The sequence below is a fragment of the Schistocerca serialis genome, chromosome 1 (genome assembly GCF_023864345.2).
Source record: "Schistocerca serialis cubense isolate TAMUIC-IGC-003099 chromosome 1, iqSchSeri2.2, whole genome shotgun sequence".
NCBI classification, from domain to species: domain Eukaryota; kingdom Metazoa; phylum Arthropoda; class Insecta; order Orthoptera; family Acrididae; genus Schistocerca; species Schistocerca serialis.
In genome coordinates, this window is record NC_064638.1 from 315,337,975 (window position 1) to 315,356,073 (window position 18,099).

The 18,099-nt window shown below is 39.5% G+C and overlaps 1 protein-coding gene across 1 annotated transcript in view; it reads right to left on the bottom strand.

The window, feature by feature from the left end:
• Window positions 1-18,099, bottom strand: part of LOC126469706 (Hermansky-Pudlak syndrome 1 protein homolog) — a 152,234-nt gene that overhangs the window by 47,957 nt on the left and 86,178 nt on the right. The gene's annotated exons all lie outside the window — the stretch shown is intronic.

Genomic DNA, 18,099 nt, shown 5'->3' on the forward strand with positions numbered 1-18,099 from the left:
ATTTTGCGTTCTTTTAAATTTGCCATGCTTTTTTCAATGCTTCTGCAATAGCGATCTGATCCATTTTGTGTGCCATGGGGGATCAGTACCATCACTTATTAATTTATTTGGTATATATCTCTCAATTGCTGTCGATACTATTTCTTTGAAATCATTCCACAACTTTTCTACCCTTACATGATCAGATCAGAAGGAGTGAAGACTGTCTCTTAAAACGGCATTAAGAGCATTTTTATCAGATTTTTTAAGTAGATATACTTTGTGTTTCTTTTTGATGATTGTAGGTGTTACGGCATTCAGCCTAGCAGCAGCTGCCTTGTGGTCGCTAATCCCTATATTCATCATGATACTCACTATTTGTCCAGGATTATTTGTTGCTAAGAGGTCAAGTATGCTTTCGCAACCATTTACACTTCGAGTGGGCTCATGAACAAATTGTTCAAAATAATTTTCTGAGAAAGCATTCAGTACAATTTCGGATGATGTTTTATGCCTGCCACCAGCTTTAAACGTATAATTTTTCCAGCATATTGACGGTAGATTGAAATCACCACAGACTATAACTGTATGAGTGGGGCACCTGTTTGAAATGAGAATCAAGTTTTCTTTGAACTCCTCAGCAACTATATCTTCTGGGTCAGGGTGTTGGTAAAACGATCCAATTAATAGTTTAGTCCGCTTGTCAAGTATAACCTCTACCCACACTATTTCACAGGAACTATCTACTTCAGTTCAACCACAAGGCAAACTACTTCTGACAGCAATAAATACTCCACCACGAACTGTATTAATCTATCCTTTCTGAGCACTATTAGATAGTTTGAAAAAATTTCTAAACTTATTTCCGGCTTTAGCCAGCTTTCTGTACCTATAACTATTTGAGTTTCAGTGCTTTTTATTAAGGTTTGGAGCTCTGGTTCTTTCCCAACACAGCTACAACAATTTACAACTACAATACCGATCATTTCTACAACTAACTTACTGTGTTTTACCTGTCCCCTTTTAGACGCATGCCCTTTCTGTGGTTTCCTGAGACCCTCTGACCTAAAAAACTGCCCAGTCCCTTCCACACGGCCCCCGCTACCCATGTAGCCACTTCCTGCGTGCAGTAGACTCCTGATGTGTTATACAGAACCTGGAAATCCACTACCCAATTGCACAAGTCAAGGAATCTGCAGCCTACATGGTCACAGAACCACCTGAGCTTCTGATTAAGACCCTCCACTTGGCTCTGCACCAAAGTACCACAGTAAATTCTATCGACAATGTTGCAGATGGTGAGCTCCGCCTTAATCTTGCAAGCAAGACTGGCAGTCTTCACTATCTCCTCCAACCCAAAGCGACACACATCATTGGCACCGACATGAGCCACCACCTGCAGTTGGCTGCACCCTATACTCTTCATGGCATCTGGAAGCACCCATTCCACATCTGGAATTACTCCCCCCAGTATGCACAAGGAGTGCACACTGGCTTCCTACCCCGCCTTGGCAGTCATGTTCCTAAGGGGCCCCATTACACGCCTAACATTGGAGCTCCCAACTACTAGCAAACCCACCCTCTGTGAATGCTCAGACACTGCCAGCCGAGAAGCTTCCTCTGGAACAGGATGGATGACGGCATCCGGCTCAGAGACATCGTCAGCAACAGGTAACACCCAAAACCTGTTTGTCAAATGAACTGGGGAGGCCCGACGATAGGCCCCTCAGAAAGTTTTTCGCTACCTGCCAGGCTTTGGAATGACCTCCCACTCGACCATGGGTGACGGGTCAACCTCAATGCGGGCAGTACCTGGGGCGGCCATGGCAGTGGACCGATTAGGGGACACGTGGGACATGCTTGACGTCCCTCGCATCCCCGCGTCTGACCCCCCACAGCAATTTCCCTTGGCAGCAGCCTCAAGCTGTGTGATGGAAGCCAACGCAGCCTGGAGCTGTAAGCGAAGGGCCGCCAACCCAGCTCACATCTCTACACAGCAAATACAGTTCCTATCCATTACTGCAGTCACTCCTATTTGAAGCTCTTAAAAATTTATAACAAATGATCAGTGTACTTGGCTTATTAGCAGCAGGATTTCGAAGTGCTGTTTCATTAACTGTCTAAACAACACTGAGCTACACTAACAAAAACAAACAAAAGCCTATACAATATGAGGGTCGATAACAACGGTGGTACTATAGGCTACGCTGTTATTAAAATAAAAGCTTGTGCCTAGTAAGCACTCAAACATGCAAGAAATTACAAAAATAATCTAGTAACTACACAGGTACCTGTAAATAAGTCGCTCCTGTTGAAAGCTCGTAAGAATATATAACAAACGAATGGTGTACTCGCCTTATTAGCAGCAGGAACACGAGGTACTCTGTCTCTGACGGTCTATCCGACAGTGAAAGCAGAAATACACCAGCATCTGAAGAAATTGCAACAACAACACATTGCAAATTTGAAAGGGTGTGTACAGGCTGAAGAACTATGTTTAGTGCTTCACTGTGATTCTGCTGAGAACAGGTCTATAATTCTCCCATAAGTAGTACAAAGGTATCATTGGAGTAACGACCAGGTTTCAATTTTTACAGGAGTGACATATTTTCAAAACAAAACCACAAGTGTTGCAGTTATAACTGATGACACAGGATATGACTCAGCACATGCTTTGCTAGCAATGCGAAAACTCTTCAACTGCAAACAGAGACAGAGAAGATGATCACTATTTCTGATGGTGCTACTGGTCATTTTAAAAATCATTACCAGCTATTTGAACTGAGTAAGTCACTTGTGCCAAGTGACTGGATATACAGTGCTACTGGTCACGGGAAGGGACCTCGTTATGGTGTAGGTGGCCTGCTGAAGCACCATGCTACAAAACAAAATCTTTTCAGACCAAATACAGCAGCAATTCAGAATGCTGGGGATTTTACAAGAGTCGTGAAATCTTGCACATCCACAGCCCTCATTCTTTTGTCCAAAGAGGAAACTGAAGAATTCTGTGAGCAGAAAAAAGAAGAATGGTCCATACAAACTACTCCTGTGAAAGGAGTTCAGCAGACAGTTTTGGACTCAAAGTGGTGGGCAAACTCATATTGCACGCACTTTAAAGAGCAAGAAAGAAGAAATTTTGTTCATTCGGCCAACACCTCAGAAGCAGCAGGATAATATTCAAAGTCACAAGCTGAGAAGGGGTATGTTTGTGGTGTGTGTGTGTGTATATGACTGTGACTGGTGGATTGCAGAGATTATAGACACCAGTTATGAGTTAAACAAAATTGTAGTGAACGAACTTGATGCTACCACATGGACCAGCTGATGGATATAGGTTTCCAGCTGAAGGACAGTAACAATGCCATCAGCACTCGCTTCCTGTTCACAATGTTTTGAAGGTTGTAAGTGCTCCAGTTCCAATTGGTTCAACAGGAAGGCATCACTAATCACTATATATCAAAGGAAGATACTGAAGCAGTGGAACATATTTTTAGTTCATTGACTGGCTACTTTCAACAAAACAGAGTGCACAGAAGTTCTATAAACTGAAATTTTAAGTCTTTGGACCTTTCACATACATTTTGGAACTATTTAAAATGCTTGAAAAATGTGTGTCTTATTCATCTTTCAAAACAAATTATGTTAAATAAGGCTAGGATTTGATTTTTATGAGCCTGTTATGTGATAATGTGGTAATAAAACAGGTTTTATGTATGGCAAAAATTTCAATTGTTTATAAAACTTGTTCAGCCTAAAAGTGGAAGCTTCCTTCCCAGAAAAAAAAAGAAAAATATAAATTTATGGATTGACATTTTGGGAAAATTTTTTTTCATAAATTACAGAAAAAATTCAGAATGCTATAGTAAAAGAACTTTGACAGATTAGTCCAAGTGGTGGATTTCTTTGTGACCATAAAGCAATTATCTATCAAATAAAAAAAAAATCTAGAACTGTTATAGAGATACAGCATATTAATATTTTTTCCAAAATTCGCATCTTCAAAATGGTATGCACAGTGTGACCCTTTGGAGGGCTGTATCTCTGAGCAGAAATTTTTTTGGAGAAAACAAAAAAATAAGTGTTCCTTACTTAGTCCTTCATTTTAACATATGCTAAATTCAATAACATCCGAGACTATGAAGGTAAGATTTTTTTCCTAGCCTGCCTGAATTGATATAGACTATTCCAGCATCTTATCTCTTCTATACTGACAGCAATATGAATTTTGAAGAGAAGTATAGCCAACTGGATAATACACATGCATTTGTCTACTTAACACTCTAGTTGATCAGCAGGAACTATGGTATAATCTTGGTTACTCTTACAACATTTGGTATTGTATTATTTCACATCTTTTAAGATTTTACAATTATTCAGTGTCATGTAAATCTGAAATACTTCGTACATATATTATAGAATGTTCAGCATGATTATTATGGAGACTTTTAGCGACAATCAGCATAACTTACGTTACATACACTTAACCTGCTATTTGAAGTTTACATGACACACAATCTATGGATTACAATGAATTACTTATTATTTGCTTTATCTTGACTATAATGAACCCCATTGCTCTGTGGTAAATCTGGTGCTGTCTTGAACACTTTTGATTAATATGATTTAGGAGTATTCTGCTTACTGTTGTCCTAGTGTGACAATAGTATTATTAGTTGCAGATGACCTGTGGCTGGACATCAACCGTTACTTTGAAACAACAATTACGCATGGAATTCAAGCTATGTTTCAGTATATCAAGTATATTACTCGCTCTGCATTATGCTTTTACCTATATTTGATTCTGTATATGCTTTCGTGTCATGTTTTCTATATTTGTTGTTAGCATTCATCATATAAGTTCTTTGGTACTTTGATACTCAACATTGTCATGTGGTATATTGATGCTTATCTTAATCACTTATATTTTTCTGCACGAGACGATCTGACCAACATATTTCAGTCGCAAAAACTTTCTTACATATAACTTATGCATACATGTTTATATTCAGTTTTCTCTCTCAATTTAACATCAACGTCGGAGTTTGCCACAGAATCTTTGACATCACCCTCGTTGAACCACTTTTGTCAGGATACACTTTCACATCAATGTCATGATATCAGTGATATATACGAGTATTGTCATTGTGTTTCTTCAACTGATTGTTCAGAATACTACTGAATACTTAGATTGCTTTTCTTATTGAATCATTTAAGTACCAGCATATGTATTTATCTTCAAACAACCATTTGTATTAAAATGTGGTATGAAATAATTAGATAGTGACTAAACATTGTCTTCAAAAACATTTTCACCGCATTATATTATGGGATATATGTTGTTGTTGTTGTTGTGGTCTTCAGTCCTGAGACTGGTTTGATGCAGCTCTCCATGCTACTCTATCCTGTGCAAGCTTTTTCATCTCCCAGTACCTACTGCAACCTACATCCTTCTGAATCTGCTTAGTGTATTCATCTCTTGGTCTCCCTCTACGATTTTTACCCTCCACGCTGCCCTCCAATACTAAATTGGTGATCCCTTGATGCCTCAGAACATGTCCTACCAACCGATCCCTTCTTCTGGTCAAGTTGTGCCACAAACTTCTCTTCTCCCCAATCCTATTCAATACTTCCTCATTAGTTATGTGATCTACCCATCTAATCTTCAGCATTCTTCTGTAGCACCACATTTCTAAAGCTTCTATTCTCTTCTTGTCCAAACTATTTATCGTCCATGTTTCACTTCCATACATGGCTACACTCCATACGAATACTTTCAGAAATGACTTCCTGACACTTAAATCAATACTGGATGTTAACAAATTTCTCTTCTTCAGAAACGCTTTCCTTGCCATTGCCAGTCTACATTTTATATCCTCTCTACTTCGACCATCATCAGTTATTTTGCTCCCCAAATAGCAAAACTCCTTTACTACTTTAAGTGCCTCATTTCCTAATCTAATTCCCTCAGCATCACCCGACTTAATTAGACTACATATATGTATATATGAGTATATATGAGTAAATTAATGATGATCTTGTGCTGGTAAAAATTTGAAATGAACCAAGGAAGCAGTTGGAACAAAGTCACGTGTAGTGGATTATGGTAAAATGCAGCACTTTATACTGATACACGGTTTACTGCATTGGATAAACTCATAGAGGTGAGAGGCACAGTAGTTGCGACAACAAAGGGATTATTTTGAGAAACAATTAATTTTTGTTTACCAACGTAAATTCACACTTATTTGAGGACACTGATATAAGATGATACATTTCTTTAATTATTTGAAATTTTGACATCAAAATTGGTTTGATACAGCATCTATCTAATGTCTGGCGTCCCGGTTAAGGCATTTTCTTGTCACTCACACTAACATTTTTTTGGCAGTAAGACAATTTTTTTAGATAATAATATATGAAAATTTGAACGTAGTCATAAGAAATCTCATAAAACATTCAATGGAGTGCATCAAAAGGACACTAAGATGATAAAACTGAAACTTAATATATTTGAATCTTCCTTGTATTTCAACTTGTATACGAGAAAGTTGACTGACTAACATTTTATATATAACATGTATTTTTCACACAGACTAGTTGTCAAATTGTTTGTCTGTTTCATTAGTCATGATTACATTCCCTTCATTTTAGCCAGAGATTTAGAAGAGCTTTGTCTCTCTGTGATACTCAAATCTCTTCAGAGGGAAAGGGGGGGGGGAGGAGGAGGAATTGTAATACCACAACCCTTTTTGGGATCCTATATCCTCTTCCAGTCTCATCCTTACACTCCCAAAGAGGGCACATGTGTAATATCAATGATTTACACCAATTTAAACTGTTGCTTTGATTTTGTGTTTTCTGGTTATCTGGATTCAAAAAAAAAAAATCAATTTTTTTTTTTTTTTTTGCAGCACATTACTAATTTGCACTAATTTAAGCTATTGTTTTGACATTGTTTAAGTTGGGCCTCACCAGTAGGCAGAATGAAGGAAACACGTTGGATTAAAAGCTGATGTGCCATCACAATTTGTTCAAATCAATTCAAATGGCTCTGAGCACTACGGGACTTAACATCTGAGGTTATCAGTCCCCTAGAACTTAGAACTACTTAAACCTAACCAGCCTAAGGACATCACACACATCCATGCCTGAGGCAGGATTCGAACCTGCGACCGTAGCGGTCGTGTGGTTCCGGACTGAAGCGCCTAGAACCGCTCAGCCACCTCGGCCGGCCATCACAATTTGAGCATTATACAAACTTAGGTGGCAGGGGTAAAATACAGGGAGCGAAAGGCTATTTACAATTTGTACAGAAACCAAATGGCAGTTATAAGAGTCGAGGGACATGAAAGGGAAGCAGTGGTTGGGAAGGGAGTAAGACAGGGTTGTAGCCTCTCCCCGATGTTGTTCAATCTGTATATTGAGCAAGCAGTAAAGGAAACAAAAGAAAAATTCGGAGTAGGTATTAAAATTCATGGAGAAGAAATAAAAACTTTGAGGTTCGCCGATGACATTGTAATTCTGTCAGATACAGCAAAGGCTTTGGAAGAGCAGTTGAATGGAATGGACAGTGTCTTGAAAGGAGGATATAAGATGAACATCAACAAAAGCAAAACAAGGATAATGGAATGTAGTCTAATTAAATCGGGTGATGCTGAGGGAATTAGATTAGGAAATGAGGCACTTAAAGTAGTAAAGGAGTTTTGCTATTTGGGGAGCAAAATAACTGATGATGGTCGAAGTAGAGAGGATATAAAATGTAGGCTGGCAATGGCAAGGAAAGCGTTTCTGAAGAAGAGAAATTTGTTAACATCCAGTATTGATTTAAGTGTCAGGAAGTCATTTCTGAAAGTATTTGTATGGAGTGTAGCCATGTATGGAAGTGAAACATGGACGATAAATAGTTTGGACAAGAAGAGAATAGAAGCTTTAGAAATGTGGTGCTACAGAAGAATGCTGAAGATTAGATGGGTAGACCACATAACTAATGAGGAAGTATTGAATAGGATTGGGGAGAAGAGAAGTTTGTGGCACAACTTGACCAGAAGAAGGGATCGGTTGGTAGGACATGTTCTGAGGCATCAAGGGATCACCAATTTAGTATTGGAGGGCAGCGTGGAGGGTAAAAATCGTAGAGGGAGACCAAGAGATGAATACACTAAGCAGATTCAGAAAGATGTAGGTTGCAGTAGGTACTGGGAGATGAAAAAGCTTGCACAGGATAGAGTAGCATGGAGAGCTGCATCAAACCAGTCTCAGGACTGAAGACCACCACAACAACAACAACAACAACAACAACAACAAACTTAGGCACATGGTAGGAATAATTTTGCTATTGTAATTATGGAGTAATTAACAATTAAAGTTCCGATATTTCTAGTCATCAAGAGACAGCTGTTTTTATGTTTTCAAGCCAAAAATTGTTCATATCCCTAATAGAAATACGACGTGATAATTTTTCAGTCAGAACCAAATATGTGCATGTTCTAATTGATACCTGAATATGTTTTGCAGTTTATAGCATGATTTTGAAATCTCTGTCCCAGCAAAATATGCTTCTAAAACCTCGTCAGAAGAGGAATGGACAGGGCAGGTGTGTGATTCTTCAATAAGAGTTTCTAGGTCAAAAAATTCATTAAAGGGAACATACATTTACCTTATGATACAGAAACACTGATATGTCAGCTGTTGGTCAGGAGGAGAAGTGAGGAGTGATCTGCACAATTTATAAAAATCCACCCTTAGGTCTCCTCTTTATTTGACTGCTTTTAATACATTTTCCTTTTTCTTAGTAACTGGTATCATGTCTATCCTTCAGTGATGATGAGCTGGAAACTATTGATTTACTTCTATAGCTGTTAAAAGGAGTCTGGATACCTGGCTACTTCACCTATCCATAACCTCTGAAAATTGCCTGGCGGAAACTGCACATCCTGAGCCAACTAGACACACACACACACACACACACACACACACACACACACACACACACACACACAGGTAGTAAAAAGTGTGAAAGCAAATGATTTAATAACTGATAATGGTTACATTGCCTTATAAGAGTGTTTGTTTTCTGATTTGGATGCACCCACCTCATCACAAACATGGAGGTCAGAAGCTTGCCAGCTCTGTAAAAGAGAATAGACACAATCTATGACAGATGTGATGACAGCATTCAATGCCTGGTGCAGGTACGAGTGTTTCAGAGTACATCACTCACAGCACACTGTTGAACATGGCTCCACAATATGCGAAACCCTGCATATTCCCATGCTGAACTATCAACACTGTCAATTAAGATTGCAGTGGGTACAGGATCACCTATCATTCATGTGGACGGCTGCTTGATACATACACCACATCATACACAAGGGCTGCTGTGTGCAGTATTATGATAAGGGGGGCATTGACCTGGACTTCCACGGAACCTGTGATAGTACTTTAAGGTACCATGACAGCTAGGAACTATGTCAATATATTGCGCAGCACCTGCGTGCTTCCTGCTTGGTGTCTTCCCCAACTGCAATGGCATCTTCCAGCAGGATAACTGTCCATGTCACAGGGAAAGAATCGTGCAACAGCAGTTTGAGAAGCATAATAGTGAACTCTACTGTTATCTTAGCTACCAAATTCACATGATATCAAGACACCATAGCCACGCAAAGACACCACTTGGATTCGGTATGGCACCACACATAAGATCAAGGTGAACCAGAGCACCTGGAAGTCAAAGAGACAATACGCAGAAACAATAATTAAAAATAAGACTTAAATTCAACAAACAAGAAATACTCAATAACTTTAAACATATACTCACTAATGAAATTCAATAAGATGAAACATTTAATGGATGTAATGTATCAGAACATGATTTTATTAATGGTTCTTCACAAACTTTGAAATCTGGAGGATTTTGCCTTTACAATGGACCTCAAGGAAAAAATGACACATCTGTGACAACACAGATGACAGAGTATAAATGGAATATTTTTGGGAAGAACTTGAGAAGCTGGTATCAAACATCCCAGATATACATGTTAAAATCCTGTTTGGAGTTGAGACAGCAAAAAATACAACAAGGAAGAAGATACTAGTAGCTTCTCATTTGTTTTGTCCTGAAAGCATCGCCTGTTTGTATGGTATGACAGTCAGTCAGGCTTCAGCTCTGAGCTGATATTCATCTATAGAGCAGCAGGTTAAGTGTTTATCTTTTTCTGTGTTTTCCTCATACTATATTTACTCAATTTTGTGTGTGTTTTTCTGTTGAAGAGGTTTAATCTCATATTTTTGAAAATGTAAATTCATTCACTCTGTAGCACAATAGTTTCTCACTGGACAGCCAACAACATAGCTCATTAAGGCACCAGCGTCCATTGGTGTACACCTCAAAAGGGTAGCAAGTTACATATCTATGATTCCGTCTGTTTTTATAGTTTACTTCTTCAGTTAGTCTTGCTAGGATGGTTAGGATGTGTACATGCTGAGTGCAGACACAGGAGAAGCTGGTCACAGTTCACGAGCAGCTGAATGCACTTTTGGCAACTGTCAGTCACCTTCAGGCTGCTGCCTCAAGGTGTAGGGGTGGCACAGAATCTGGCATGTCACATGCAGCACCACAGGTGTCGCTTGTTTTGCACATGGGCTCTGCTGCTGAGGCAACTCTTACTGCAACTGACATAATGAATTCACTCTTACAGTAGGGTGAGTGGCAGTAACTCGTTCTCATCACTCAAGGCGGAGGCCCAATGTGGACACTGGGCACCTGGACTCGTCCATTCACTCTGGAAGTGGACAGGTGGCTTCTCCATCAGCAGGGTCTGAGAGGAGTGGGGGTGGGGAGAGGGGGGGGGGGGGGGTTAATAGTTATCGGGAGCTCCAACACTAAGTGCATTATCGAGCCCCTTAGACAGATAGTGTTCAGGGCTGGAAAGAAGGCCAGTGTGCACTTGGACTGCCAGGGAGCCTCATTCAAGATATGGAGGCAGCATTGCCTGTGGCTATCGAGCGTGGAGGGTAGAGTTGTCTGCAAAATGTCGCTCAAAATTCTGAAATTCTGAACACGCTGAGGAAGCAGAGGCTGTTGCACTCTCGGTTCAGAAGAGAATTCACATACGACGACAAGTGAAGGTTAGTACAGAGTCATGCATCTGTGAAAAGATGTATGCGCTAAGTATACAACTACCCCAACTAGCACCATCACACATTACCAAAAGATCTGATTCTATGTAAAATCACAAAGTGGTTCAAAGGCTTCCATTCAGTCTCTTGTTGACCAGTCTGGTGTGGCAGCTGAAGACAGCAAAATGAAAGCCAAAGTTTTAAATTTCACAGTCAAGAAATCATTCACACAGGAGAATCATGCAAACATCACTTGATCATTGGGCAGACTCCCTTATAGATGACATAGTAATAAGTATCCCTGACATAGAGAAACAACTGAAAGATTGGAAAGCAAATAAATCACCAGGTCCGGATGGAATCCCAATTTTGTTTTGCAAAGAATACTCCACAGCATTGGTCCCTTACCTAGCCTGCATTTTCGTGAATCTCTCACCCAGCACAAAGTCCCAAATGACTGGAAAAAGGTCCAGGAGACTCCAGTGTATACAAAGGGTAAAAGAATGGACCCGCAAAATTACAGACCAATATCCCTAACTTAAGTCTGCTGCACAATCCTTGAACATATTGAATATATTAAACTTTCTTGAGGGGCAAAACTCAGTTTGCTCTTTTATCACATGATATGCTGCAAACTATGAATGAAGGGCAACAGGCAGATTCCATTTTTCTAGATTTCTGGAAACATCTGACATGGTGCCCCACTACAGGCTGTTAACGAAGATACGAGCATATGGAATAAATTCACAGATACATGAATGGCTTGAAGACTCCTTAAGTAACAGAATCCTATAGGTTGTCCTTGAGGTGAGTGTTTATCACAGACATGGATATAGTCAGGAGTACTCTACAGAAGTGTGATAGTGTTGCTGATGTTCTCCACATACATAAATGATTTGGCGGACAAAGTGGGCAGCTACCTATAGTTGTTTGCTGATGATGCTGTGGTGTACGGTAAGGTGTCAAAGTTGAGAGAGTGTAGGAAGATACAAGGTGATTCAGACAAAATTTCTAGTCATTATGATGAATGGCAGCTAGCTCGAAGCGTGGAAAAATGTAAGTTAACAAACCTTTATGTTCAGATACACTATTAATAGTGTCCTGCTTGACACAGTCACATCATTTAAATATCTCGGCCTACCATTGCAAAGTGATATGAAATGGAATGAGCATGTAAGGACTGTGGTACGGAAGGCGAATTGTCGACTTCGGTTTGTTGGGAAAATTTTAGGTAGGAATGGTTCACCTGTAAAGGAGACCACATATAGGACACTGGTGCGGCCTGTTCTCGAGTACTGCTCGAGCGTTTGGGATTTGTATCTGTTTGGATTGAAGGAAGACATCGAAGCAATTCAGAGGCAGGCAGCTAGGTTTGTTAATGGTAGCTTCAAACAATATGTAAGTGTTATAGAGACACTTTGGGAAATCAAATGGAAATCTCTGGAGGAGAGGCGACATTCTTTTCAAGAAATACTATTAAGAAAGTTTAGAGAACTGGTATTTGAAGCTGACTGCCAAACCATTCTACTGCCATCAACATATATTGCGTGTAAGGACCACAAAGATACAATACGAGAAACTAGGGCTCATAAGGAGGCATACAGACAGTAGTTTTTCCCTCCCTCTATATACGAGTGGAACAGAAAAGGAAATGAGTACCAGTGATACAGGGTACCCTCCGCCATGCACCGTATGGTGAATTGCAGAGTATCAATGAAGATGTAGAGGTACAGTGATGGCGAAATGGCTAGCTCATTAATTAATAAACAAGAATGTCCAAAGATTAGGTAAATTGCTCCTAATGAAGGAGAAAGAAAAATGCCTTGTGAAGCAAAGATTGTGATTTAGTTCGAAAAGGTGCAATGCTTGCTTCAACACTCAAAAACAGAAAACAGAAAGATCCCAAGAAGAACTAATCAATGCTAGATGACAAACAACCAAAGAAATCAGAAGAATTAGCAGAAATCAACAAAATTTACATTGAAAACCATAGACTAATCGTTCAATTGAGGTAAAATAAGGGACTATTACAAAACATGTATATAATATCAGTCTAAGTATACTCCACCCACAATTAAAATGAAAATTCAAAATGGAAAAATGACACACAAGGACTGAAACAATGCCAAAATTCTAGCTGACTACTTTGAAGAGTTACTCAACTGTGAGAATGCAAAAAAATACATAGAATTTCGTCCTCATCCAAAAAATAAAATTCTACTGGGGGAGGTTCTACTATCAAATTACAATTAAGTGCTCAAAGAAATTGGTTCATTTAAATACAAAGTACCAGGAAAGAATCAACTGGCTGCAAAACTATAGAAGAATGCAAATGAACAAGCCCTTTGAAACCTGCATAAACACTTCATTGACATCTCGAATACTAAGAAAATGCCTGAAGGGTGGAACACATTGCTAACCCACCCATTAGACAAAAAAAATCTGTCTATTTGACATCACATATGTAGAGGATGTGGGCATTTTCTGGCGGAGGATCACGAGGCAAGATGCATCATAAGCAGTTAGATGACAGTAGAAACCTTTTATTTACATCCCAAGAGCTTCTGTTGGTAACTTATATCCAGATCAGGAGAGTGCTGGGTGGTGAGTATCGGACCCATGAACCTCGGTAATGAAGTGTTGTCATGAAGATACAAGGAGCTGCTGCGCCCAGCTCGGTTTGATGGTAGGCCGAACTTGCAACACTAGGATTCCTGTCAAGGAGGCTGAGCTGCTTCAGGAGCTGGCACAGTAGGCTCGCCAGGCCAAGTGCAGGATGTGCTAGCCATCTGCCTCGGCCATGCTAAGTGATGGGACTGTATGCGTTGGGAGTGCAAACCATGGTGCACTGTGTGGCTGGAAGCATCTGATGCTGGCAAGCACCCAGTGGCTCAGTGGCTGGGAGGGCCTTAATTCGACCCTCAGACCATAAATACTGAAGCTGGACCCCCAGGCTATCAGGGCGAAAGATGAGCAGTGGTGGCATCACACCACCAGAGTCTGTATGTGCCAAAGCAAGTTTGTTGTGGACTGGCTGTGCAAATTTTCGTATACTGCATGCTGAAGTGCCCCTGGTTACAATAATTCAATGGTCATGACATGGTAGGGGCAGACTGTGGCACATTGGCAGGCGGTGTGGCGTAATTCTGAGCCAGAGAGTTACAGGAAGTGGTGCTCTTACTGCAATAAACCTTTGCTTTAGGTTCATGCCATTACATGTACAAGATTTTCTAGAATGAGATACACAAGAATTCAGGAACAACTCAACGAAAAACTTGGAGAATATGAAGGAACTTTTAAAGTGCTTTGACCAGGCAGAAGTTGTTCCAGTCAAATCATCAGTCATAAATTGATCATAAAATATCAAAGATTTAGAGACAAGAGTCAAGTCATCACTCTCATTGACTTAAAAAAAAACCACATGGATCCTTTCTGAAAATTGTTAATGAATTTGTTTTACATCAAAAACTCTTCACCTCATCATAATCATCCTTAAGAATACCACATCAGAAGTTAAATTTACACATGAACTGTCTAAAAACATTTGAAAGGCAAAATGGCCTTCGGCAATTTACTGTTCAACTGTGTACTGGAGGAAGTTGTACAATAATGAACAAGGAAGTCCAATCAAACATCAAGTCTTGAAAAAATACCAAACTTAGCTGCAAATCACAGACAATCTAGTGCTACTTGCAAATAATGTGGAACTGGTCAACTGAACATTAACATACAAATTAAGATTGTAAATAAGTTCAAATATCTTGTTAAAATCATGCCTAGGATTCAAGTGAGAAGGTGTCAATAGAAAGCAGAGCAAAAAAATTTAAACAAACACGCAGCCAACCTACAGATGAAAGGTCATTCAATGAACACCAAATTCGAACACTATCATTCCTGTGTTAAATCTGAAGCAAATATATAATCACAGCACTATGGAAGTTGAAGACCAAATCAACAGCAGAGACACTAAAGAAGGCAGACAGAAGAATAATCATTACAATAAATGACAAAAAACACTCAGTAGACAGACAATGGAGGCAGTTGCCTAACAAAGTGGCGTATCGGGTAAGTGAATGTGTATTATGAAAAGAACATATTGCTATTCACCATACAGCAGAGATGTTAAGTTGCAAACAGGCACAATAAAAAGACAGCTATACATTTGAGCTTTCAGCCACAAGGCTTTCTTCCAAAACAGAAAACACATACACAAGCACAACTCATACACACGATAACTGTGTGTGACCGCTGAGGCCAGAGAAAGTAGTCATGTGTGTGTGTGTGTGTGTGTGTGTGTGTGTGTGTGTGTGTGTGTGTGTGTGTTTTCTACTTTAAAAGATGACATTCTGTCTGAAAGCTTCAATGTATAGCTGTCTTTTTGTTGTGTCTTCTGGAATTCAACATTTCCTCTATACACTGACAAGCAATCTATCCTTTTCATAATATTGTAACTGTATTTTCCACTAATTGAAAGTGAATCAGTAACAGACATAACGCAAAAAAGGATGATGACCTTTTTCTGCCATACAGGGTGTTACAAAAAGGTACGGCCAAACTTTCAGGAAACATTCCTCACACACAAAGGAAGAAAATATGTTACGTGGACATGTGTCCGGAAACGCTTACTTTCCATGTTAGAGCTCATTTTATTAGTTCTCTTCAAATCACATTAATCATGGACTGGAAACACACAGCAACAGAACGTACCAGCGTGACTTCAAACACTTTGTTCCAAGAAATCTTCAAAATGTCCTCCGTTAGCGAGGATACATGCATCCACCCTCCGTCGCATGGAATCCCTGAAGCGCTGATTCAGCCCTGGAGAATGGCGTATTGTATCACAGCCGTCCACAATACGAGCATGAAGAGTCTCTACATTTGGTACCGGGGTTGCGTAGACAAGAACTTTCAAATGCCCCCATAAATGGGGGCACATGTTCCAGCAGCACAGGTAGAGTATCCCGTATGAAATCATAACGTGCTCCACTGAGCGTAGATGGAAGAACATGGGGCCCAATCAAGACATCTTCAACAATGCCTGCCCAAACGTTCACAGAAAATCTGTGTTGATGACGTGATTGCACAATTGTGTGCGGATTCTCGTCAGCCCACACATGTTGATTGTGAAAATTTACAATTTGATCACGTTGGAATGAAGCCTCATCTGTAAAGAGAACATTTGCACTGAAATGAGGATTGACACATTGTTGGATGAACCATTCGCAGAAGTGTACCCGTGGAGGCCAATCAGCTGCTGATAGTGCCTGCACACGATGTATATGGTACGGAAACAACTGGTTCTCCCGTAGCACTCTCCATACAGGGACGTGGTCAACGTTACCTTGTACAGCAGCAACTTCTCTGACGCTGAAATTAAGGTTATCGTCAACTGCACGAAGAATTGCCTCATCCATTGCAGGTGTCCTTGTCGTTCTAGGTCTTCTCCAGTCGCGAGTCATAGGCTGGAATGTTCCGTGCTCCCTAAGACGCCGATCAATTGCTTCGAACGTCTTCCTGTCGGGACACCTTCGTTCTGGAAATCTGTCTCGATACAAAAGTACCACGCCACGGCTATTGCCCCGTGCTAATCCATACATCAAATGGGTATCTGCCAACTCCGCATTTCTAAACATTGCACTGACTGCAAAACCACGTTCGTGATGAACACTAACCCGTTGATGCTACATACTGATGTGCTTGATGCTTGTACTGTAGAGCAACGAGTCGCATGTCAACACAAGCACCGAAGTCAACATTACCTTCCTTCAATTGGGCCAACTGGCGGTGAATCGAGGAAGTACAGTACATACTGACGAAACTAAAATGAGCTCTAACATGGAAATCAAGCATTTCCGGACACGTGTCCACATAACATCTTTTCTTTATTTGTGTGTGAGGAATGTTTGGCCGTACCTTTTTGTAACACCCTGTATATCAAGGCTACCAGAAACTAGGATAGTGAAACAACTATTGAACTAGCTTAGAAAAAATGAAATCAAGAATAACTGGTGTCAAGAGAACTGAGTGATTTAGTGGAGTTAAATATAATAATGTAATACACTGAAAACAGGGAAGAAAAGGTGATTCTGAGGGACACAGACACAAGATTTAAACAATAATAAAAAAATTGAAGAAACAGTCAAATGTTTTGTGAAATGACTTGTCTAAAAGTAAGAAATAAAGCAGATTAGAGAAATATTTGATACGTCTTTGAATGATACTCAAAATGACGTACAGTAAATGAGATGCCAATTAAGAAATTAAAGTTCAATGTTTAACTAAGAATTTTACAGAGTACTAGAGATATATCAAGGCCACATAACACCAGACTGCACAGTCTACATAATCCACCACACAAACATCCTCTAGTACTCAATAAAATTCTAAGATTGTAAATTTAACACTGAATTTTAAATTCTCAATGGACACTATTTACTGTACATGATTTTGAGCGTTATTCGAAGAAGCATCAAATGTTTTTATTTTATTTCTCACTTTAAGAAAAAGAATTTCACAGAACACTAGACCATTGTTTTATTCCTATTTTTTATTTTCAAATTTTACTCAGAAATAAAAGTGGGAAAAGAATTTTTTGACACCTTATTTGTCTTCTTAGTGTCTGCTGTTCCCAAAATGTCCTAAATGTAGTACCTGAGTCAAAGGAAACCATTTAAAAAATCAATCTGCACATCAATGCACCATTTTGTATGCAAAATAACTGGGCCTGTAGAGATTAATTTTTTGACACCTCATTTGCTTCCCTTGTGCCTTCTGTTCTCAAAAGACCTCTAAATTTTATATTTGATTCAAAGGATGCCATATTGACAAATAGCATACCAATGTAGCTGTTATGAACAAAATAGCTAGTCTTGATGAGATGAAAATTGTGACACTTCATTCACATTGCTAGAAACAGTTGTTTGCAAAGCAATACTTTTTTTTTATTTATTTTTTTTTTTTTTAACTAGACCTCATACTGGTCAATTTGATACCCAATTTGTC